General features: G+C 43.5%; 1 protein-coding gene across 9 annotated transcripts in view; it reads left to right on the top strand.

Moving 5' to 3' along the window:
- LOC120948726 (homeobox protein prospero-like) overlaps nt 1-23,520 on the top strand; it is a 95,108-nt gene that overhangs the window by 3,681 nt on the left and 67,907 nt on the right. For 7 of the 9 annotated variants that reach the window (XM_049611270.1, XM_049611268.1, XM_049611271.1 and 4 more), the window contains exon 1: nt 22,984-23,058. The exons of 1 other annotated variant lie outside the window; for it this stretch is intronic. The gene's annotated coding sequence lies outside the window, so the exon portion shown is untranslated. Of the gene's footprint in view, nt 1-19,047; nt 20,500-22,983; nt 23,059-23,520 lie in introns of those variants that run through there. One more of the 9 variants, XM_040365390.2, reaches the window with a different exon arrangement.

Raw genomic sequence — 23,520 nt, 5'->3', positions numbered from 1 at the left:
GTTCTTTTCAGCAATGTCGACAAACATTCCCACATTGCTTCCTTGCCGCACACCGGTCCGGGAAAGTGGCCAACAGTCCTAGTTATAAAGACAATGGGAAAAAGGGTATCGCCTCAAAGCACATATACCGAGAACCATCTTTTCAGTCCCCGGGGCTGCTGGGCCAAAAGTAGTGACGCAATTTACCATATAGATCTTATCGCTGCCAGCTAAAGTATTTTATGTGCCTGGGCAACCCAAGACAAGGTTGTCACTGAAAATTGTCTTTGAGCGAACGTAACTAGAAGCGGTTTAATTTAGTGTAAGGTTTGGGCTAAGACCTCAAAGACAAAGACATTGAACCTAATTAATGCTTATGGGCGGGGGGGTGGTCTTACGCCGGTAGGAATCAAGGGAGATAACCGATGCCTGGTGCACAGGTCGATCGATCGATGAAACACTATTTCTATCCAATTTTTTCTAATGGAATCCAATTTTGTGGCTATGATATAGATAAACAACTGTGATATCTTCAGGCAGCGGAAAGAGTTAGGAGAGGTACATTGTGATTTTCAAAGAACCTTAGGGGTGGGAATTTATTTTCCCATGAAAGCAATCTGTCCTGTAGGGTTTCGATGCTTCAAACCATATGTCTTCATTTACCAGGTGTCCAGGAATAGTTGGACCATCTTATTCCACTTGCATAAGAACCATTCCACCTGATTGTGCCTTACCATCTAATTACTTTATTGTACGAGTGTGTGTGTGTGGGTCTGATTGTCTGAATTATTCATTCACCATAAACACAGCCACGGCTGGCTCAACAATGCGGTGGGTGGTAAGTGTTGCCGTGTGGTATATTAAGAAATTAAGGCACCTTCCTTCAGCGGGAGATCGATAATTGGTCCTTAATTGCGTCGTTAATGAAGCTTCGTGTGGCACACTTACGACCGACTCGGCCCATATGTCCTTTCCTAACGATGTGCTGTGCACGATGGACATGTGTTTCGGGGGGATTGGGAAGCGTGAGGAGTAATGTACTCAAACACATATCGATATGAGTTGGCTTTGGGTGTAGTAGGGAAATTCCTTATGCCTATGATTTGATGGATTGTCAATCTTTTGCCTGTAGGGGGATGTAGGACCTAAATAATGCACAAGCTATAAAGGAAGCACGCGGTCGCTGCTACCTGTGTTAACAAACCGCCCACCTGGCTCTATAGCAAGTCGATTGCTACCTCATTCCTTCAATGCCATTTGTACCTGACAAAAAGGTTATTGTAATATTTACGTTACAAATTAACCCTTCAAGGTTGATTACCCGGTACTGGGAGAGTCTTTCAAGACACAATCATAAGGATATAAGGATTGTTTTAGTTGGTGAACGTATCGTATGCTATCATTAGTACTCGATGCACAATAAACCCTATCTAGTGTATGCTTGGAAAGTAAAAATTTAGAATATCATCATCATTCATTCGTTCCGGTTCAACTGTCGTTTAGTATCGATGCAATAGTACTGGTTATGGTAATTTTAAACATTCACAAGGTATTTTTTACAGCCTTGAAATGAATGATATCGGTTTAAAACTTAGATTTTTATGTATTTTGGCAAATTACTAAGTTTCCCCCCATGACTGAATGCTGAACTATCGCTATTAAGTCGATAAAGTATTTATATAAGTGCATAAATGTGTAAGATGTCAAGGCGATTTATGTAACATTAATAAAAGCTAAACCTTAACAAACCAACAAAATTAAAAAAAATAGCAAATATAAATAGGGGTTTTTTTCTGGATATAATTTTATATAAATATTTTTATTTAATTTGAATAAGGCAGATAATAAAGCATTAAAATCATTCATATTTTGAGTTGTAAATAGACTTAAGTTTTACTTTTTTTTATTTTACAATATAAAACTAATGAAACCAATATACTCCTGCGCATTTACAAATTTCAATTCGAAAAGCAAACGCATCATTTAAGGGGGTGCACAAAAAGGAACAGTACACGACGTCCCTTGATATTTTCTTGATCGACATTTTTTAATCATTTGACAAGTGGGAGCTGCCGGTAGTACGCACCTTTCATTTTGTGACGTGTAGAATTCCACCGGGAAACAATCTGTGACAAAGTGCATCGCGCCAATCAGCGTCAGGTGCATCGTGCTCTGCATGTTGAGCGTGTCCCAGTAGGATCGCAGCGGCAAAGGTGATGGAAATGGGAATAGTTGACTATATCCGCCGACGACGTAATTGTTCTAACACTGCAAAAAGATCAATGAACTTGTCTCACTTGGCGGTGCTTCTAAAGGCGTAAAAAATGTTATGATTGATTTTTAGAATGTTTAATATTTTGTATATATAGCAGTAGTTAGATACATTTCAGGCTTATTTGATTGAATGAAATGAAAAATCAAACCTGAAACCACGGCGACAACACAAAACCCTCTTCTTAAATTGAATGAACTGCACAACAAAGTGCTGCAAAACTGCATGAATACCGGGCGTCAATCATTAGCATCTGGTGAAGCAATTATGAAATCTGTACTCGTAATCGAATTATCTGTTCGATTTCAACGGTCGCATCGTACCTTCTCTCTCTCCGGCAGGAACCCTCTCTCTCGCCACATTCGTTACTTGCGCAATTATAGATGTCCGGGTTGTGCGATGCCCGCAATATTAGAATTAACTCCACAGTGCGCTTCTAACTTTGTCTACCCACCGCGCTCCGTTTCCAGGACGGTTTGTTCAAATATTTGTTCTCATTGTTTTATTTTTTTTATTTCCGTTTGTTTTTAGAAGCATTTTTTTTCTGCCACTTAATCGCACGCACGCGAGCACACACGCACACTTGGCTTTGCGTGGACCACCGGGCTCGATGACGATGGCTGCCGAATGGGTGGAGATGGGCTCAAGAGGCAACTTGAAGCAAATGCAATCAGAGATGCACCGGATGGTGCGTAGCGCATTCCTAGGTACCCGCTGCCGCACACATTAGAGCGCACAGCGGAAGGGACGGCTGGAGGGTGCGAGCAAATATAATTTGATTATGTGGTGTGCGCCATTGTTCCGGGGTGGTGGGATGCAATTTTTCCGACTCTCGACTGCATTTTTCTGCTACGGATTTCTTTTTCACTTTTCTATTGCATCGGCGCTTCATGCTACTCCTGGTCCTCTCTGCTAACCCTTCCGAGTACCGGGTATGGCCGTCTCCCCAACTAGCGGTAAACATAATCGTATAGTGCGTATGTGTCCTCCCCCCTCCCACTCTCCAATGGCGTTGCCCATTTTACCGGTGGGTTTTTTTTTCCTCCCTTCGGTCGCAGTCGTTGCTGCTGCTGTAGGGAGGAGGGCCGTTGTTTTATTTGGGAACTGTGGCTTTGGCTTATGCGCCTTGTGGAACATTCACAATCCGATGCAAATTTACGGTATGCCATTCTTTCGGCATTCTCTGCGGGCGGAGGTTAACCTAGGAGTAGGTTGGGTAGGGTGGCGGTAGTGTGAAATGAAAAAAAAATCCGCGATCCTCTCCAACCCTACTGCCTTCGGTTTTGCACCCTTTGGCACAGGCGTAAAACACTTTCACAATGGGTTTGGGTTGCGTCGCGAATGTGAATAATACCCAGCATTTGCAAGGTTAAAGGTATGTTAGTTTAGCGTTATTATTCTCTCCATTGTTGACGTTGTTTATGCTGCCGAACACTATCCTATCCCTTGCATGTTGCATCGCGGCCTAGGATATGCACCTCGAATGCACATCTATACGTGTGTGTGTGTGTGGTTGTGTATAAGTTTGCATTGGATTGTATCGTAATGGGGAAGCGGCGGGGGTGCAAGAACGATATCAGCTTGCGACTACTGCAGCTCCAGGTAGGACAGACAATCGGTTAGCATCGCTAGTGCGTGTGGGTGTATGGTTGGTCCCTCGGTAGTTGGGCGGCTAACACAGGTGCATAACAATTCGTGGCATAGATGATTGGCTGCTGGGGCGTGCTGTTGTTTTTCGCTTTCGCTCTTCTGTTTTTTTGTTTTCTTTCTTCTGATTCTTATTTTCTCACAGTGCCCAGCCTACGTGTATATTAAAAATGCATGACACACTAGAAAAAAAAAACAGTAAAGCATTAAGCGGCAGTAACACGCGACTGAAGAGGAGGGAGGTGATGGAAACAGCAATTGCATCTATTGTCCTCTTTACCTGCGAATAAGGCGGATGCTGTATTTTCAGTTTTCCACTAGTGACCCGTGACGACACGGCACCTCGCACTGGGTTTATGGAAGATGGGTTTTGGTGGTGTTCGCTGCATTCAGCATCTGAACTGCTCATGATTTTCAATCAGGCAGTGCTAGCAACTGATTGGTAGTCCTTGATTTAAGGATAGTAGATCAGTATCCGTCATGCAGAAAATTGACATCTAGTATTAGATTAGCATACTGACTGTGTTGCGTTCAATATTAGATGTATTTAGTTGAAGTTTGAATCATGAAATTACAGACCGAGTTACATAGCTTTTGATTGCTTTCAGCTTCTAAACAACTTCAATGGAAAAGCTGTACTCCATCAGGGATGTGAACTTCACAGAATTAAAAATCAATTTCGTTTATTCGATGCTATGAATGGGGCCCTTCACGATTCTAGTCAGCTTTTTGTATGAAGTTTGACAGTTGGAGGCTGAAATCATGTAAACACTCCATACAAAACCACACATAAAACTACAAGGGATGGAATTTAGAATCAAAGTGTAAGAAGTCCAGGTGGTCTCATAGCATGTTTTTATAACCAAATTTGAACATCATTTTTTGACAGGATGGGTGAAAATTTTTGTTCAAACAAGCTTTCTGGAGGCTTGACGAATTCTCTAAACACTCTTAAAATCTTCAATCAGAAACAGAAGCAATAAAAATCAGCCTTGTAAATTCATACATCTTGGGATAAGCCCATCTGTATATTATACCTACTTAAATAGCTGCTCGAAAACTGCGATGCAATGTAAGCAGCTGACAGGCTGAAATTTCAGTCTACGAACTTAAAACTGAAAAGGCCCCAATTTTGGTTTTGTCTTTCGCTCTACTGATCTCGTACGTATTTTGTATGTTTGTTATTGCACTCTGTTCTATTCGATCCTGGCTTGTTCTAATGATTATTTTTATTTGTGTTATAATTATGGGTAATATTTTTATAATTATTATTAATACTATGCTTAATATTATTTTTATAAATGTTGTTTTTTTCATGATTATTTTCATTATAATTAGTTTAATTATTGTTTTTATTAAAATAATATTATTGATATTACTATTATTGTCATTATTATAATTGTTATTATTATTTTTCACATTATTAATTTATTATTAATATTATTAATCATTATTATTAATTTAAAAAATAATATAAATAATATAATAATGTAATATAAATATACAAAAAAATAATTATTATTAAAAGAGGCGAATACGGTCAATCGGCTCGAAGTCTCTATAAAAAATAATATGTATTAGTTCAACAATCTATTCCATAAATCTAACAATCTAAATTAGAGCGCTGTTTATCCGGACTCATCGACCTCGCCCGGATATGCGAAAAACACGGATAATGAGTCAAAAAATCTATTTAATCACAAAATTCTGATTTTTGTTATTTATCTTATTTTGTGATAAAAATTATCCAGTTTCTATGAAATTTCAAATTTGCCATGAATTATAGTGTTGTTTGTTTTGTCAATGTGCTCTGATAACCGTATTTTCAAATATCCTCCTGAGAACGCAATGTCACCTTCGTAGTGAACTGTCATTTCTCAACAGCTCGGATAAACGGACAGCCGTATAAAAATACCAGGTTAAACGGTGCTCCACTGTATATACTATTTATTATTTCAATTTGCAACGAACCATACTGTATAATTAAGATGAGTTACAGAACAAAGCTACATAGCAGAATTAGGTCTTTCATCACTTGAATATTTGATTCTCATTACTTTTTTTCAATTGTCAAAATATTGTTTGCCTGATTACAATATTTTTTGACAGAAAAGGCTTGTTTTGATCTGTGTAACGTCTAAAAATACATATTAGTTAAGCCCAATTCTTGGCCTGGACAAATAAGCTTTGCGACTACGCTATTAGAAGGTCGTAATAAATAACGAGCTGCAGGATTGATTATTTTATAATCTTGTCTGATTATTCAATAAAAATGATTGATTTTAGATGATGTTCTGCTTCTTATTATTATTCTCCTTTTTTCTTCTTTTGATTATTGGTGCAACGACCTTCGAAGTCATTTCTGGTACTTATGATATTGTTAGAAACTGCCACTCTAGCTAAAAAAGAAAACAAAGTAAATTCTTTAGGCTGGCACTTACGGTGTGTCAAACAATTAGTTTTTTCGTTTATTTCCTTCGTATCTTCGTTCATATATGTTTTTGACCGCAATGAACCCGTTTCCGCGGTTTTTCTCCCTTTGTATTTGCTTGCGCATACAAAACATCGGCTCAGCTGACAGGCCGTTGGAAACCTTCAACAGTTTCCAACAGATATGATAATCCATTGACAGATAAATCACCGTTACAGATTTATGATACGAGTGGTTTTTAAATTAAATTATCTTTACAAGAACAGCGTAATGTCGTTAAAAAAAAAAAAACAAAATTGGTTTGAATACATATTGAACAGTACTGCTCTTCAGACGAATATGTGAACTCAGACTGAACATTGTTTAAATTTAGCCTTCCCCCGTCGAAAGTTGTAGATTAGCATAGTAAGAGCGCCACCAGCAAGGCGCTCTTACTATGCTAATCTACAATCACTACACATTACAATGAAGATATGATGGTTACAAGACGGAAGGCTTCGCATAGTGTGTACATAGTCAAAAACACAACATCCTCAAACTTTGAACATTCCTGCGACCTACGATCTAGATAAGCGCCAAAAGGTTGTGTGCGAAGCTAAATTGACAGTTTTCTTGAAACACTGTACTTCTTATTTCAAGCCCATCGATTGGTGTCAAAAACATACACACGCAGCAGTAGTGAGTAGAGTAACAATCACAGCAATAAAGATAAGAGTCCTGATGGGCGAAAGTACAGGCGAGTGAAAGGTAGCCTAACCGGGGCCGGTAACCTTCGACCGCTCGGTTCAAAAGGTGCTGCTGTGCTTTGGGAGTCAGTCTCTCCGAAGGACTACGTTGCTGCCGTGCTTGCTAGACTAAGAAGGAAGCTGCCGTACTTGCTGCTACAGTATGAAACGGATGGGAAACCGGGAAGCGAGGGATGCTCGACAATAGTGGTGTATGGTTTCTCGTATCCTTCTGCAGTCGATCCTTCAACTACAGGTCGGCCATCTAGGCTGAAGATCCGACTGCCGGGAGGAAGGGTGTGATATACGTTGTCAGGGAAAAAGGTAATTAAAACGGATCAAATCAGCATTAAGATAGTGCCGTAAGCGTGAGCCCCGAATCTCCCCGAACCATCCGACTTCCCCCTCTTCGGCCATGCGTACCGTGTAATGTGTGCTTGCGTAACTCGTTGATGCGCTACTGTTTGTTGGGAAGAATGGCAAGAAATCAGTTCGAATTGAACGACTCTGAAACAATGACATGCATGCCTGGCCTGTGGCTTAGCGGTGGAAGTGGTATCACGGGAAGTAACGACGGGAGCGGACGGTAGTAACCATCTGGTTTCCTGCCGGGTCGGGTCAATAAATTTCGAATAATTTCCGTTCGAGGTAGTAGCCTCTGGTCAAAACCTCTAGCAAAGAATAATGGTGTCCCCGCCTCTGGCCGCGGAAACCTTCCTGCCCCTTGCCGGGACACACAATACAAAAGGATTTTCAGCAAAGAATAAGACAATAAGGAGGTCGCCTCCCAGGGAGAGAGAGAGAGAGTGAGGGTGCACGATTGTCCTGTCGACATGTTTTTCCGTCCCATTGGTTACGACAATGATGGCTGGGTTCAACAGTGCCCTTAATCTATTCATTTCTTTTTATTTCTTTACGACCGGGCCTAGGCGGTGCGGAGCGGACGCGCACACGAGGAGAAAAGTCATGAGAACTGCTAATGAGTGATTTTAAAAACCCCGTCTTTAGCGCCGTCCGGTCGTCTCGGAACAGTAACACCTGATCCCCGTACCTAGCAGTCGGAAGTCATTCGGCAGTTAATGCTCACTCTCGCTTTTCCGGGCAGATGGAGAGTCGGAAGCCCGGCAAAACATGGCAAACTCACACACTAACACGAAGGACTTATTAGCATATCTCCGTCTAATTATCTTGCCGCACCCCCAGCGACCCGAAGGGTTTGCAACAACACAAACACATGTGTCTGGTGTGCGTGTGTGAGAGCGCGACCTTTCGCACAACCCGCTGTGTGTGGCCCGTCGTATGAACCGTTTCTTTCGTCTTTTAAAAGTAAATTAAAAAGATTACGGTGCTCTGGTCACACCTTTTGACTGCTTCGAAGGCTAGCGGGGTTTCCCGGGTCTATGGGGGTGTGTAAGGATTACACACCGTTTTTCGCCACGAGTCGGTTGCACGGGCTGTGGAAGAGAGACATACGCGTTGGGCAAGAAGCGCTTCATGCGTCGTCGACGTGTGCACAGGGACATTCCTCGGTGGTGGGAAAGGCCGTTTAAAAACTTCCGCCATAGAACACGGTACACACAGGACAACAACAACGTGTACGTGTGACACTTTTGCGCCTGGCGACAGCTACAAAACCATATGCACACCGTCGATCTTAAGCTGTTTATTAGGAGCAGCTAGAGAATGACTAAATTATGTAAATTTTATTCTAGCTTCGAAAAACAAAAAAAGGTTATCACTGATCTTTGCCGACTGTGGGTGGCGAAGAAGCGGGTGGCAAGTGAACAATGTTGCGTATTTTTAAAATCCTAAACCTTATTCAATGTTTTGTGATTTTTTGACAAGTCTTGGTTTTGATTGATTTTGTGCATAAAATATAGTATTTTTTTATTAGATATTTAATTCATGGAGTGTTTCATGAATCTGTTTGTTCTATAAGCTTGTCAATGATTGCATTTAATGTATAAATAATCTTATTAATTAATTTGTTGGTTAATGGTACATTATTTCAAGTATGTATTAATTAACTAATTTATTTATTTTTTAAATTAATTAGTGATTTATTTATTGACCAATTTTCATGTTAAATTAGTAGTTCATCAAATTTTATCCAAAGTGTCGCCAAATTCTTTACACTAATTTACACTAATAACGTGGTGTAGGGTTTTGTTACGTAAAACCTATAATACACATAATAAAATAAATTCAGATTAGGCATATGGTACGAAACGATATGAAACGTATATGAAGAAAAGAATGAAATTCACTGTATCTTCCATATCCATTACAGGTTTATAGGGACAAAATAGGGTTTGTTTGGTAATCAAATCGCACTTTGAATACTATTTTAACAATTCAGAAATCAGCTTCGTGTTAGCATTAGACCTGTTGATTACTGGGTCAAACGCTAATTTACAATGCACGTTTCAGTGCAGCAACATGAGGACGTTGGTTTTTTTTCTTTCCATTTTTGCCACACCACCTCATTTTCGAGTTTCATATATTATACACACATTGTCAATTTGCCCCGGTTCGTCTGGTTCGTCATATGGCATACCTCGTGCAGCTCCTGCTCCCTTCGTTTACATTCCTGCTTTACAAATTTCATCACTTCCCCTCTCGTCAACCGTCGTCCTGGTGTGTTTCATTAACGAAAAGTCAGCACCACATCCGTGTGTGACCTTAACAGTGACGTAACGGACACCCCAGCAACTGAGTGCAAGGGAAGGGGGGTGCGAGGAGGTTTGTCGACGGTGAAGAGACATGCATGTATGTGTGGATGTGGAAAATCCCGATAGTAGTAAACCGTAGACTCTCATTCACCACATTACGGATATGTTGGATTGTCCCAATTATGTTCCCCGAGTTTCCCACCCGGTACAAACAGTCAAAATAAGATAGAAAAAGTGCCCCAGCCAGAGAGAAAAAAAAAAGAATGGACACGAGACACATCAACGACCTCAACACGAGTCGTGGGCTGGGATGACGGACGGGGGGTCGGTTGTGGTGGTTTGACCGTGAAAATTAAAAGTTGCCAAAAATATGCACACGGTCCGGGGCTCGGATCCGATCCGGTGCTCCACCGCCCCCCAATGGAAAGCATCAACAGCGCAGCCTTTTTCCAGTGCAAACAAATGGCTCACTCTAGCGGTTCGTGCTGTCGGGAGTGTGCCGGGCTGAGAAAACATATGTTTTTCCCCTGGCCGAGGTGGTGGAGCAGACCGGGCGGGCATCACATGGAGTGTGTCGATGTGCGAAAAAGCAGTTAATAATTGAATCATTGCCCAATTTTCCCAACGGGTTCCACATGATTTTCCACGTTGCTTCCCTACACCACCCACCCGACCCATTAATGCGTGGAATGAGCCGGCACGCGCTGCCGGGCGGAGGGGTTGTCGAAAAACATAATCATCCCCCTCTTGGAACCCGGCCGGTGTGGAAACCCTTGCCGCGCCGAACCAGCGGAAGCAAACCATTCCACAAACAAAAAAAAAGAAAATATCTTCCAAAAAATGCAAAAAACCAACATAAAAACAACACCGCTGATGACAAACAAACGCGCAGCGGAAAACGGCGGAACGAATATAAAACAAAAATAAAATAAAACAAAAATCACGAAAACATTAACCAACACCACTCATCCTGTCCCAGTGCCTGTGTGCTACTCAGTCGAATGATTATAGGTTAATGATAAGCTCTCGTTTACTAACACACAGGCCGCCGCCGCCGCCGTGTGCCGAAAAACGAAATGAATGAATCAATGCACATGCACATTCGGGTTGTGCTGGCGCGGGAAATCCTCCCAACCAGTGCCAGAGGGAATCAAAACAAAAACCAACCCGAAAAATGGACGGCGGGCCTCCCAAAATTTGCCCACTTTCACCCGCCGCCCCATACACACACACACACACACACACACACACACACACACATACAGAGACACACACTGGAAAACTCTTTCGACACTAGTCTGGGGCAAATGAAAAATCCGACCGTGGCACAGTCGACACCGAGAGCGACCGCGTGCCAAGGCCACAGTGAACAGAGCGTCATGTGTTTTATTTTTGGGATTGTTAAAAAATAAAATTCCAAAAAATTATAAACAGGTCCAAATTTATCGTCCTCTCGACCACACACTGATGTGTACACACCGGGCGTGCCAGTTTTTGGGACCGTGGAGAAGATTCGTCGATAGCGGAGCGGATGAAGCGGCAGAGATAGCACACTTTTAATCGGCCTTACATAATTGCTGATTTTAAAATTGCAATCAATAATCATTACTGGTGCCCAGCGTGACTGTTAAAGTTACTCATCGATTATTTCCGTTTCACTATTATTTACTTTGCTGTTTTATCATAAAAATCGTTTTGTGATGTTTTTTTCGGTATCATATTCTTCTTCTGGTCTTGTTTTATTCTGATTGACCTAGAAATGGAAGAGTAATGCACATGTAGCGGTGATGTAGCTTTCCTGTTGAAAGTAAAATTATTGTTATTTTTTACTTTTGTCTGCTACATGTGGTCTCAATAATTGGATAAATACGTAGAGTACGTCGATTTCTACATAATTAGCTCTTAATCTCAAAATTTATGTCATGGAAATGTTATGGAATGTATGTCAGCAAATGAAATAGTGTGGTCAAATACCCAACAAGTTATGCGTTTTGCGATAAATTTGTTTTGTCATTATCAAACAAATAAAATCTTTTTCTCAATTGCATCATGGAAAGCCTAAACTATTATGTTGCTTTTTCTGTTGTTTGTCTCTGATCATCAGGCGATTGACGCTTCCAACCGACAGAAAATGTCTATACCAAGATGAATATTATTTGTAGTAAAGTGTTTGGATTATCGATGAACTTTTGCATATAAACATAGACTTAATAAAGAAATTTACCACGACAGGTTCGTTCTAGACATTTACCGTAAGCGAGTATAAGGACTCTCCTGATGAATTATTCGATATTTTTGGATTTTTTTGTACTTGCATTGTTACAAATTTCAATTTAACCAAAACTTTGCGAATACTACCTGTGATTTGTTTTCCTTTTTGTGGTTCCAATACAATACCTACGTGTTTTATTGACATTTTCTGAGCATGTTTAGTTTTTGAGGATTTGAGGCTTAAGTGGTTCCTTTTTATGAATTTGAATCACAAATAATTTAAACAATCAATGAGATCAATTGTTTCCACAGATTCAAAACTTCTTTCTTTTTCTTATGCATTTCCTTGGCTTTTTCCAGTAATATTTTTGAGAATTACACCAAACCCATTTTTACCCATACACCAGACTATCTTTGTATTTTATCGAAATATGGAATGTATATTAGTGTCACAGGTGTAGTAGAAAAATTACTACGCGTGTATTATTATGGGGTAATAATACACGTGAAAATACAATAATAAAATAAATCTCACAATATACAACTTAGTATAACCCTTGAGGCAATTCTGATAATGATAATCTGGTATATTCGTAACTAATGATTGCTTTTCTGCCTTCCAGTATTTTCATTGAAACTTTCATTACAAAACAATGTTTTAACCTTTTTTTTTAATTATTGTACATTAAATGCGTATAATTCTATTGAACAATTTCCAACACACTGAAACCGATAAAAGAGAGCCCAGTTTTTCTATAACCCAGTGTTTAGGACAATACGAAAAGCTTCTACTTTACACATTTGTCCTAGGTCCAAGCCGGGATTCCGCATAATAATTAGAAAATTTGCTGTCGCAATCGTAAACAAAACCCTGTCCATGTGACTGCACGATAAAAATGAGGATTTAGGCTGTTGAATGAAATAGGATCGATGTTTTTGTTTAAAAGTCAAAATGTTTGCTATCCAATCGTGAGAATCAATTACATTTGTTTGATATCAATCAAAATATACAGTTTAGTAGATGGTTCTTCTTATTCTTCTTTGGCTCAACAACCGATGTCGGTCAAGGCCTGCCTGTACCCACTTGTGGGCTTAGGCTTTCAGTGACTAATTGATTCCCCTCCCACTCCCCCCCATAGCAGGATAGTCAGTCCTACGTATGGCGGCGCGGTCTATTTGGGGATTGAACCCATGACGGGCATGTTGTTAAGTCGTACGAGTTGACGACTGTACTACGAGACCGGCTAAGATGGTTCACAAGGTGAAATAACCCTTATGTTGTGGTGCACAATTCGTAACAGTTTAATCTGTCGATGTAATTCGCTTTGATCGGTGTATGTATTATTGCTTTCAATAAGCTTTTCATAAAATCAATTCATTCGCGGACCGCTTCTTTTAACGCCACGGACCACAGGTTGGAGACCACTGATCCAACACACTAAGATACCATAGAAACATAGACCAAAATGCTATCAATGTTTGGGCTGGTCTTTATCGTCGTTTAATGTGGGTAGTGTGCACTCTTAGTAAGGTATTAATAAGTAAGTTGCTCGTTGATCCGTAAACAAATAGATTGTTTGTAATTAAATAGATGTGATAGGCAATATGCGTTTGTGAAATAAACACACGTGAAATAAAATTGATAAACCCTGAAAACTTCTAGTAGTGTCACATATGTCATACTCGATCAGTACGTTTCCTTGCCTTGGTTGTCAGCCCATTAAAAACATCTCTTATGTGCAAGACTTGACCACTTTGTACAATTATACTAAATTTACCAATAGATGTTTACATTATATGTTTGTTGCAACAAGTAACGAAAATAGTTCTACAAATCTCTTACTTATCCCAAACACGGGTGGTTTGAGAGACAAAAAAAAAACTCAGTGAGTCAAGTAACAGAGCTCCACATCGACACGATCGAATTTATTTGCCTGTGTAAAATGGACCCATAATCTTTGCTCTGACGGTCCAGGCACTTGCACTACAACCCCTACTCCAAAATCTTAACACTGCAATGACCGGTGAAGTCACCATCCGCTCTTCCGTGTGCTTTATTTCATCGTTATATTGCCAGCGGTGTGATGGAACTATCCATTAGCATCCATTGATCAGTTTTTATTTTTTTATTTTAAAAGAGTTCCTTTCACACGGTGATGGGCACAGCATTCGATTCTGCACCCATTCAGCTCCATAATGCAATTGAATGCAAACGACTCTGACGAGAAGCGGCAAATAAAAAAAAAAGGGAAACTCACTCTGTCTTAGGTGCCTCGCCTCCCTTTTCCAGCGGGCATTCTATTTAGCCAATTTGCACGCCGTTGGAAGTTTTATTCATTAAAGTTATTGAAGGATCGGTTTTTAATAATTCATGTAAGATAATTTGGTGGCCGACTGGTGGTGAGTGATGGGGGCCGCCTCTTCGGCCCTATGTCTCGGAGAAAAAAGACTTGGCCAGTCCTTTGTGAACTCGCCCCTTTAATTGATCCTTTTCGTCAGCAGTGGGCCCCAAGAGGGGGGGGGGGGGGTCACTTGCTCCTTACGGTTTCTCTCGCTGGAAGTTGCATCGTTCGGTGCATATTCCTTTTCGACCCACCGCACCAGCGCGCTCGTCGGCATAATCCTTCATTATCTCTGCTTCCTTGAAGTGTGCACTTCAATGAAAAGCAACCTGTACGGTTCTCGGTGTGCGGGTGGGGCGCAGGGGGGGGTGGTTAAAAATCGACCACATTTTTGCAGCAGGATATGAAACGTGTATTTATGTTTTTTCCCCGTTCTGAATTTCATTGCAAACTCATTGAGCTTCGCTCGGTCCGAAGCACTTCGTTACATTACGCCACTGCAGCTCGTGCGGAGTTTTGTGCAGTGTATTTGTGTGTGTGTGGGTGGGTGTGTGTAAAGTGTGTGCATTTTTCCTCCCGCTCTGTTTCGCGCATTCGTTTCTTTTTTGTCCTGCTGCACCATGGATTTTCCTCGGATCTGCACCGATCTGAAAATCATCTTGTTGTGCGCGACCAACCTCTTCCCCTCGTGCCACGCGTGTCGTTGCCCATACCCGGGAGGAAGTAAAGGTGAACCCCAGATCCATCCCCCTCTGCCCAAGGATGGTTGGTTGTTGTGGACTGGTGAGGTAAAAAGGAGAGTATTAATACAAAAAAAATCAAGCGAATCGCTTGAAGCGCAGCGCAAAATTCAAACTACGCCAACAACAAAGTCCTGCGCGATCCTGCTGCCGCGAGGCTTTTTTTGTGTGCAGACCCGTGCCCACTCGAAGCTGCACTCTCTGGTCGTTGGCGAGCGACGGCGGGGAAAGTGGTGGCATGCGGGCGCAGGAGCTGTGGGCAAGCTACCAGCGAAACGCAGACATTGATGCGAACGATGCACATCATCCAATCCGCCCGGCGCTATCGGTTGAGGAAGGGTTTTTTTTCGTTGCTTGTTTGCACTGCGACTGCAATAGAAGAAGTTTTCCCGCTTATACATTTGCGGCCTACAACACACGCTGTCTGTCCCCCAATTTCCGCGCCCCATCGGGCCCCGGGTCTGGCCATGGTGGGCCCCGCGAGCTGCCAGTGTTGTACATGCTTTCCTTGTGCACCAAGCAGCGCGGAAGGTTTTGCCGAAATGCTCAGCCGCCGCCCCACAAGTACACCGCACCGATTGATAGATATCGCTGGTAATGATGACGCGCGCGGGGCCCGTTGGACGTTCAAAGACACACTCAGAGCCCGGACCGAGCAGGTGGAGGTTTTGGGGGTTTACGTTGGACAGAACGGGCAAAGTAAACAGAAAAATGCAATTTTTCCCATTTTTCTTGTGCACTGTGCATTTTGTCTCTCTTTCTCTCTTTTTCTCTCTCTTTCTCTTACTATACCCTACCAAACTCAATGGGCAGTCGGGCATAGGCAGCAACAGCAGTAGTGGCAGTGAAGCGGATGGAAAGTTTGGTCGACTAAGAGGAAAAACTGCATTCGCATAAACCCTTTCGTGCGCCTCCTCGGCCGCCGCCGTACCTTCTATATTGCATTTGTTTTTTTTTTAGTCCAACCCCCCCTCCCATCCCACCCAAGAGTCTTTACAGCAGTGAGTTGGTTGTTGTTTTATTCGTTCAGTGCTTCCCTCTATCCTTCTTTCTCCCACCTCGACACACCATCTCTTCACCGTATGCTTCTTGCTCCTTCGGGTTTGTGGCTATGGCCGCTGCACCACTGCTCCTCGCATTCCCGAATTGCATAGAACCGGTGCGAAGGTGCAGTGGGCTGGAGTGGTTTACTTTTTTTTTCGGGTAGTGCGTAGGGAAATAGGTACATAGCGAAACTAACTGGTGCAACGATCTGATCCGCGTGTGTAGGCACGGGAGAGAGAGTGCACATTTGTGTGCATCCGGTGCATGCGTACGGCCGAGCGTGTTTTGTTGCATTTTATTTTCTCCGGGGTGCAGGGGAATTGCATCGCGGGAGACAATTAATGGGGCAATTAAATCAATTTTAAATTGTTAAACTCTAACCAAAGACCTTCAAACCCTTTTGTACGATGTAATAAACCAACCTGGACGGCTTTAATATTTGAAGCGTAGCTGCGTGTAAGGAAAACAGTGCCTCGGTATGCATCCGTTGCACTTTCGGGTGCATGTGCGCTGTGTGCATTAAGGGGAGGCAGCTGCACTGTGACGATCGTGACAGCCTAATATAAGCTTTTCCTCCCCTTCATGCTCTCCGCTTTCACCCGCTCCGTTGTCGATCGTTTGGAAATATTGGAAATATCGGGAAAATCGGGAAATGTGTATGTATGCGCCAGCACCCACACAGTGGCTAGAGACCATACACACAAACACTCACACACACATTGACGGATACATACGCTACTAGCCGAAGCTGCTGCTGTTGCTGTGGGACCCTTAGTATCGGTATGTGTGCGACGATTGTGGTGTTGGTGGTGGTGGGACAAAAAATAAAAGGTGGAAAACAGAATTACGGCCTCAATTCAAACACAGTTCATGGTGCCCCTTCCTCCTTCTCCCAACAAATCGGGTGGGAAATAGACGCTGAAGGAAGAAAAAAGCGCCCAACAAAAGCCACGGCACAAAAATGTAGGAGAAAGCTTCCTCTCTCACTCGCTCGCGCTTCTCGCTTACTCCTCGGCCCATTTCGCAATGTTGATTTGTGTCTGTGTGAGTGTGGCGGAGTGGGTGTATAGGTAAATCGGGAGATATTCGCGCGCGCTTTTTCCGATTTTCCACCGGCCATACGCAATCAGTTATACCACCGACCTCCTCCCTCCACCCAGAATCGTTTCGTGAATGTTCGAATTTTTCGGCTTGCACCCCCTCTCGCGCGCCGCCCCACCTGTCCAACACTGCTCTCGCCGATTGATGTTGCCAGCGCGGAATGCATCGAGTGCCTGCTACAGCAGGACAACAAGGTTGTTTTTTTCCCTAGCCCTCCTCCTCCTCCTCCTCCTCCTCCCGGCTCAATACAGAGCGATTCGCACGGGCAGCTATGTGTGTGTGTGTGGAGGGGTGTGTTTTTTTTCCTGGTGAGTTTGATTATTTGCATTCGACAGCAGCGCGCCGGAATAGATGGCCAGCTGGGTGAATACACCGCGTGCATACATATACCCGCACCAAGGACCAGGGGAGGAAGAGCAGCATCAACAACAAGAGCACACACACACATAGCACACACACAAAAAAACGCAAACCAAAGGCTGGACTGTCCTCCAACCCGGAGAGAAATAGAGAGGGAGGTGGCAAACAAAAAATATGAAAAGCCGCTCAAAAACCCATCCTACCACCCAACCACCCACATACATACAAAACACAACGGGCGATGCGGGAATTCGGATCCTTTTTGGATTCACGCGACCGTATGCGTTAGAAGGGGGTTGAGATGGGGGTCCGGGAGGGGCGATGTCGCGGACGGGTTGTGTGTGTGTGTGTGTATACATGCGTCAGCGAATATGTGTCCGGTGTGTATGGGTGTATGGGTCCACCGGTTCGGTTTATTTCCAGTTCGATACTAACCCGGTTGGTTGGTGGCCGTGTGTGTGTATGTGTGTATGTGTGTATGTGCGTGTGTGTGTGTGTCCTGTATGCCCAATATGTGTGTCCTCGCGGATGCAACATTTTTCACTTACCTTCTGTCGTGGCCACGTTTTTTTCCCGTTTCTTTTTTCTCCAGCTCCAGCTTTTTTGTTTCTTGTGTGTGTGTGTATGTGTGTGTGTGGTGGTCCAGTACCCGTTCACTTTCGCATCGGGCGAAAAAAGGCGATTGCGATCGGCTGGCCAGAGAGCGGGCGAGCGAGCGAAAAGGAGAGAATGTGATAAATGGGCCCAGGGTCCAGTTTTTCCGCCTTTTTTCCGATGGATTTTCGTTTCGATTTTTTGTTTGTTCTCTTTTTTCGGTTGGTTTTGTTTCGCGGATCACCGCCGCTTGCCGCGGCTTCCCCTCCCCCTCTCTCCAGAGGCCCGGGCAAGGGCGCGTGGACGTGTGTGTGTGTGTATGAGTGGCGCACGGTTTTTTGTTTGTTGCGCTGTTTTCCCATATTGCTCTCGCTATTGCTTTTTCCTATACACAGACACACACACGCACGCCTACTCGTGCCATCTCGCGCCATCCGGTAGGGCGCGACGAGGTTCGGTTCTATATCATATCGCCCCGCTTTGGCATTTTTGTTTTTTTTTTGTTGTTGTTGCTGTCAGCATTTATTTTTTTCTCTCTCGCACTTGGCCATTTTGGACCGGTTTTTCGATTCGATCGCTGTCCCCGGGTGTGCGGCTGATGCTGTTGCCATGTATGCGCGCGTGTATGTGTGTGTATGTGGTCGGGTGCCGTACGTTGGGCCATGTACGCGTGTGTGTATGTAATTACCCCAGCGGTCAGTGTTTCTTTTTCCAGCGCATAATGACGCCTCAGTCACGCTGTTCTAGCGTCGTTGTTAATACGCGTGTTATCGCCGTTCGTCGCGCGATGCCAAAATACCGGCGTCAAATTTCTTATTTTTTCCATTATAAGTAAAAACTCAATCAAGACTCAACCGTTTTCTCACCTTTTCGAACGCAAAACTGCTGCTCTTGGGAAAATCCTGTCTGGCGTTGAATTCCTAAAAAAAAAACAGCAAAGGCTCTAATATTTGGAGAAAGGGCCGTTGGAAAATTAGTGAAAGTTGCTCGTGAAACACATCGCACCATCCACCCAAACCCCCTTCCCACCGTGCTTTGGATTAAAACAGTTCGGAAAATGAAGGAGCTAAATTGTTCCTGGTGCAAATTGCAATCGTTGTCTTGCCCGTTTTTGAAAGCAGTGCTGATGCCACAACCATCTTTGGTTGGTTGATGAGACCATGCCATCCGGTGGATGCAAGTGTCTGCCCAAAAAATAAATTGTGCGTGTGTGTGTGTGGCAATCTGTGTTACGGAAGCTGCAAAATTGTCGAAAATTCAAAGTGTGTGTCGTTGATTCGGAAAAGAAAAACATCATCTTACCGTCATCGTGGTTTCCTTACCCGGTCGCGGAGTGCAAAAGTCGTGGCCACAAGGCGTACGCGCGCGTTTGTGTATCTTGTGTGTGTGTGTTTGTGCATACAAGTAGCAGTTGGCCCATTTGCCCCGAGACATTAGAGCGCGTCCACCTGGTGTTGGGATGGCACCAGTCGCTCTAGCTCCTTCGCCTTAGTTCGCTTAGCGCCTTGGTTGAATGTGTGTTTGTGTGTGTTGTACTGTGTGCTTGAATGCAGTGGAGATGAATGCACCGCGTCTTGGCAGAGCGCTCAAGAAGGAAGGTGTATGCGCACCACCACCACCGGTGATCCTCCTCGATCGTGGCCCTTGTGCTTGAGGGGGCAGTGGTCGATTTACGCCGCGAGGTCGTCGTCCTTAGCTTGATGCACGCTGGTGTTCAGCGCTGGATGGTTCAGCGCGCTTAGCGAAACTGCAGGCACTGCTCCGGGTGGACTATGAGCTTGTGCGAAGGAAATCGCCAGCCCTTGATTCGCCGCCGCCTTTTCCGTGCTCCAAGCCAAGCCAAGCATCGTGGTGGCTCAACCAAAGCCAAAGTGTAATAATAGCAATAACAAAACAAACAAAAACATGATTCCGTTCAGTGACAAGCAATGCACCGCCTAGGCAAAGCCCGTTCGTTCACGTTGGTGAATAGCTTCGAGATTGACCAAACTTGTTCGCGGTGATGCACTTAGTACAACGAATTTCCAATGCTTTTCCAAGGCAAAAGGCTTTGCTGTAAGTGGGGCCGTTAAGTAGAAAGTTACTGGCCGAGCACATCAGTCTTTCGCAACAACTAAAATTGAATCTAACGACGGTTTTTGAGGGTGGTGGCAGATAGAGTTCGGAGTGAGCAACGCCAAATCTTCCAACCTACGCAGGTGTAAACAGGAGTGAAGTTTTGTGAAGAGTGTGAGTTTTGGTTTGGGTTTTAATTTATCTTTCATTTCGTTCCGGTTTTATTTGGTTCAGTTGTGTACTTTTGACTGTACCTTCTCTGGCTGTAACTGCGTGACTCAAATGTTCCAGACCAAGGAGTAAACTGACCGAAACCTTTTGCTTAGGTAAGCATCTTCAAGTCCATAGTAAAGATAGTATTGCTCGTAATGCGTTACATGTTCGTTGAAGTAGTTTGATATTTTATCACAACTTTCGTGACGAAAAACTCTGTCCATTTGATGCACCCCAAATGGTAAATAACGTTCCGTACTCCAAACACATGGAGGCGCATGGTAGTTTATGAAATGTGCTGAGGACTTTATTAATTTTAATTAGTTTTAATGGCCAGAAGCAGCAATGCTCCAGTTTTTATTGATCTTACTGTAATGTATTTTTTAATGTAATTTAAAGATATAAAAAATCTTTTAGTTACTTTTCTCAATCGATGTTGTGCTTCAATAGCATTAACATTATGAAGGCAAACGATCTCCTTGTATGATGCTCTGATTTGCCTTCCAGAGAAATAGCGATTTTACATATTTGTTTGAGTTTTGTTTACTCGTATTTGGGATATAATTATTTAGTCAAAAATCCACCGAGTATGTAAGAAATTTTATGATATTAACGAGACTATTGTTTCATGAAATTTACGTTGACCTAAACTATTTTATTTTATTTTATTTTATTGGATTATGAAAAAAATTGCAATTGCAACAATTTAAATCATTAACGAACCGTGCAACGTAAATAATAATGAATCGTTCATTCATCATTCTTTGATTCAGAATCACTTTCTCTATAAATAGTAGCTCTCGGTCTCAATTACTCACAATTCAATTTCAAACAATCACGTTGGTTATTGAATAAAGATTGTAAGACCGATCTCTGTCTCCTGAAGCTTTCACACCCATTCTGAATTCCTTTCTGTCGTCCCTCAGACTTCAAGACGAACGAAAATGGGACCAAGAATGATTAATTACATTAATGTTTGGCTTCGCAAAGAATAAACCGTACCAAAAGGACGAGAGAGCAACTCATCGTCAAAGCATCGGGTGCCAAAAAGATATCGTGACCAAATCATACCAAATCAAAGGCCATCCGAAACCGGTTCGTTCGTAGGGCGCACTTCGTTCGGAAGCATGAACCTCTCCCCCAGCAACTCCCCTCGTACTCGTCCTATTCGATGTGCCCTTCCACTGACGTAGATCGGGAAACCGTCGAGAAAGAGCGATAATTGCTAATACATATAGGGAGAGAGAGGTAGCTAATGCTAACCATGGAAAGATGCTTTGCGAGTGACAGAGAACTGGTTAGTCACCTCATACAACCGAACATTCGGGTGTTCTGCGGGCCGGTGGTGCACGCGGGAGACGAGCGGCTGCGCAGAAAATAGAAAGTTTTAGTGATTCTAACTTGTACGCACTACCACCACCCCCACCACCCAGCGCCGCGCACTATTAAGAAGCTCCGAGCGAAGGAGCGCGGTGAAAGTATGCAAAACCACCACCCTTCCGATGGGCATCACGCGTGCAAGGGAAAGAGAAAGTCGACAGCTTTTCAGGTTTGTCGCTATATACACGAACCCGGAGCGGTGTGTGTAGTTTGTCAGTGTGAGTAACGCACACGAAGGGGTACGTGGTCCAGTTTTCTCTCCCTAGTGCAGCGCACTACAGCCCGTGTTTGCTGGCGGGGGTAGATTAGGGAGGGGGAAAATCCGCCTGCCAACCCTTGCCGAGGTTAGTTTCGCCGATTGGAAGGGATTCGATGGCGGCCGGCGTGTTTGTGTTGGTGTGTACATTAGATGTTGTGAAACTAGCGGCCAACATAGAGCGCGCATGAGCAGCTTAGGTCCCTGCGGCTTTCCCTGGTGTGTGCCGGCTGCTTTGGCTGCACAGGATGGAGGGGGTGATTCGGAAAATGCTGTATGCGTGTGTGTGTGAGCACTCGCTTTTAACCACATATTTGTATCTTCTCGTTCGAACGCACCCCCTCCACCCGTACGCGGGAGATGTTTGGGTGAAAGCCCGAAGAAGCTGCGCCGTACTCGCGGTGAGTGCTTTTCCGCGTGACGACGACCAACACCGGTGAAGGTTATGTACTCGTCGATTTTCCTCGGAATTTTCGGCGCTCACCTATACTAACGCGCACGTGGAAACCAACACACTCACCCGGCGGTCTTCCCCGCTTTGGAGAGACGGTGACGACGACGGTGAGAAAAACGAGTAAAAAGGACAAGAAGCCTCCGCCGCCGCCGCCGCCGTATGGCCTCCCGCACGGATGCGACTATGGCCGGTAGGGCAAATGCCGCACCCGTTGTTCCTACCCGCACGAAAGGGACAACGTAGAAAATCTCGCCTATATAGACGCAGCGCCATCGTAGTCGTCGTCGTTTTTTCCTTCTTCTTCTAATGATGCTGGCGCGCCAAGGCACGATGGCTCTTTGCCGGAATAACGCGCTTCCCTGTCCCGTGATACATTCTTTCTCTCTCTCTCTCTCTCTCTCTCTCTCTCTCTCTCTCTCTGTCTATCTGTCGCGCACTTACTTTCCCTTCCTCTCTGTTGCCGCGGTTGCAAAAAAGGAAGGAACGCTGGCGCTCCCCAGGTTCTCAAGTCGTCGTCGTCAGTCGTGAGCCAAAAGTCGGACGAGATTGCTGCAAAATTAAAAACATCTTCGGTTGCGCGCGGTTAGAACGAAACGAACAAAACAAAATAGTGCAAAAATAGAGTGCCCGATCGAAGCAACAACAAAAAAAAATCACAACATTAAAAAAAAATAATAATAACAGAGTGTGATTGATTCAAAAAAACAGAAAGGCAGCAGTTCTTCAACAAAAAAATGGATACATTTAGAAAATAGACGAATTGTTTGACTGTTCTGCAATCGATTACCCCGTTGTGTGCGCTGAGGCTGCTTTTTGCCGGTTCGAGCCGTTAGGAATAACAAAAAAAGAGAGAGCAAACCACGCTGCCAGTGTTATTGTGCCGTTGTTACAGTGGGCAAACATTACGTGTTTCTAGACAAAAAATGTGTTCAAATTGTAATAGGACTTAAGGGAAAACAGGATCATTAAAAAAACTTTAATATTAATAGACAAATCGAAGAAGTAAAAAGGGAATCGGGATGTAAAAACGATTTAAAAAAAAAC

This window comes from Anopheles coluzzii, chromosome 2 (assembly GCF_943734685.1).
Source record: "Anopheles coluzzii chromosome 2, AcolN3, whole genome shotgun sequence".
Classification (NCBI taxonomy): Eukaryota; Metazoa; Arthropoda; class Insecta; order Diptera; family Culicidae; genus Anopheles; species Anopheles coluzzii.
The sequence above is the reverse complement of the archived record's forward strand: the minus strand, read 5'-3'. Positions and strand labels throughout refer to the sequence as shown.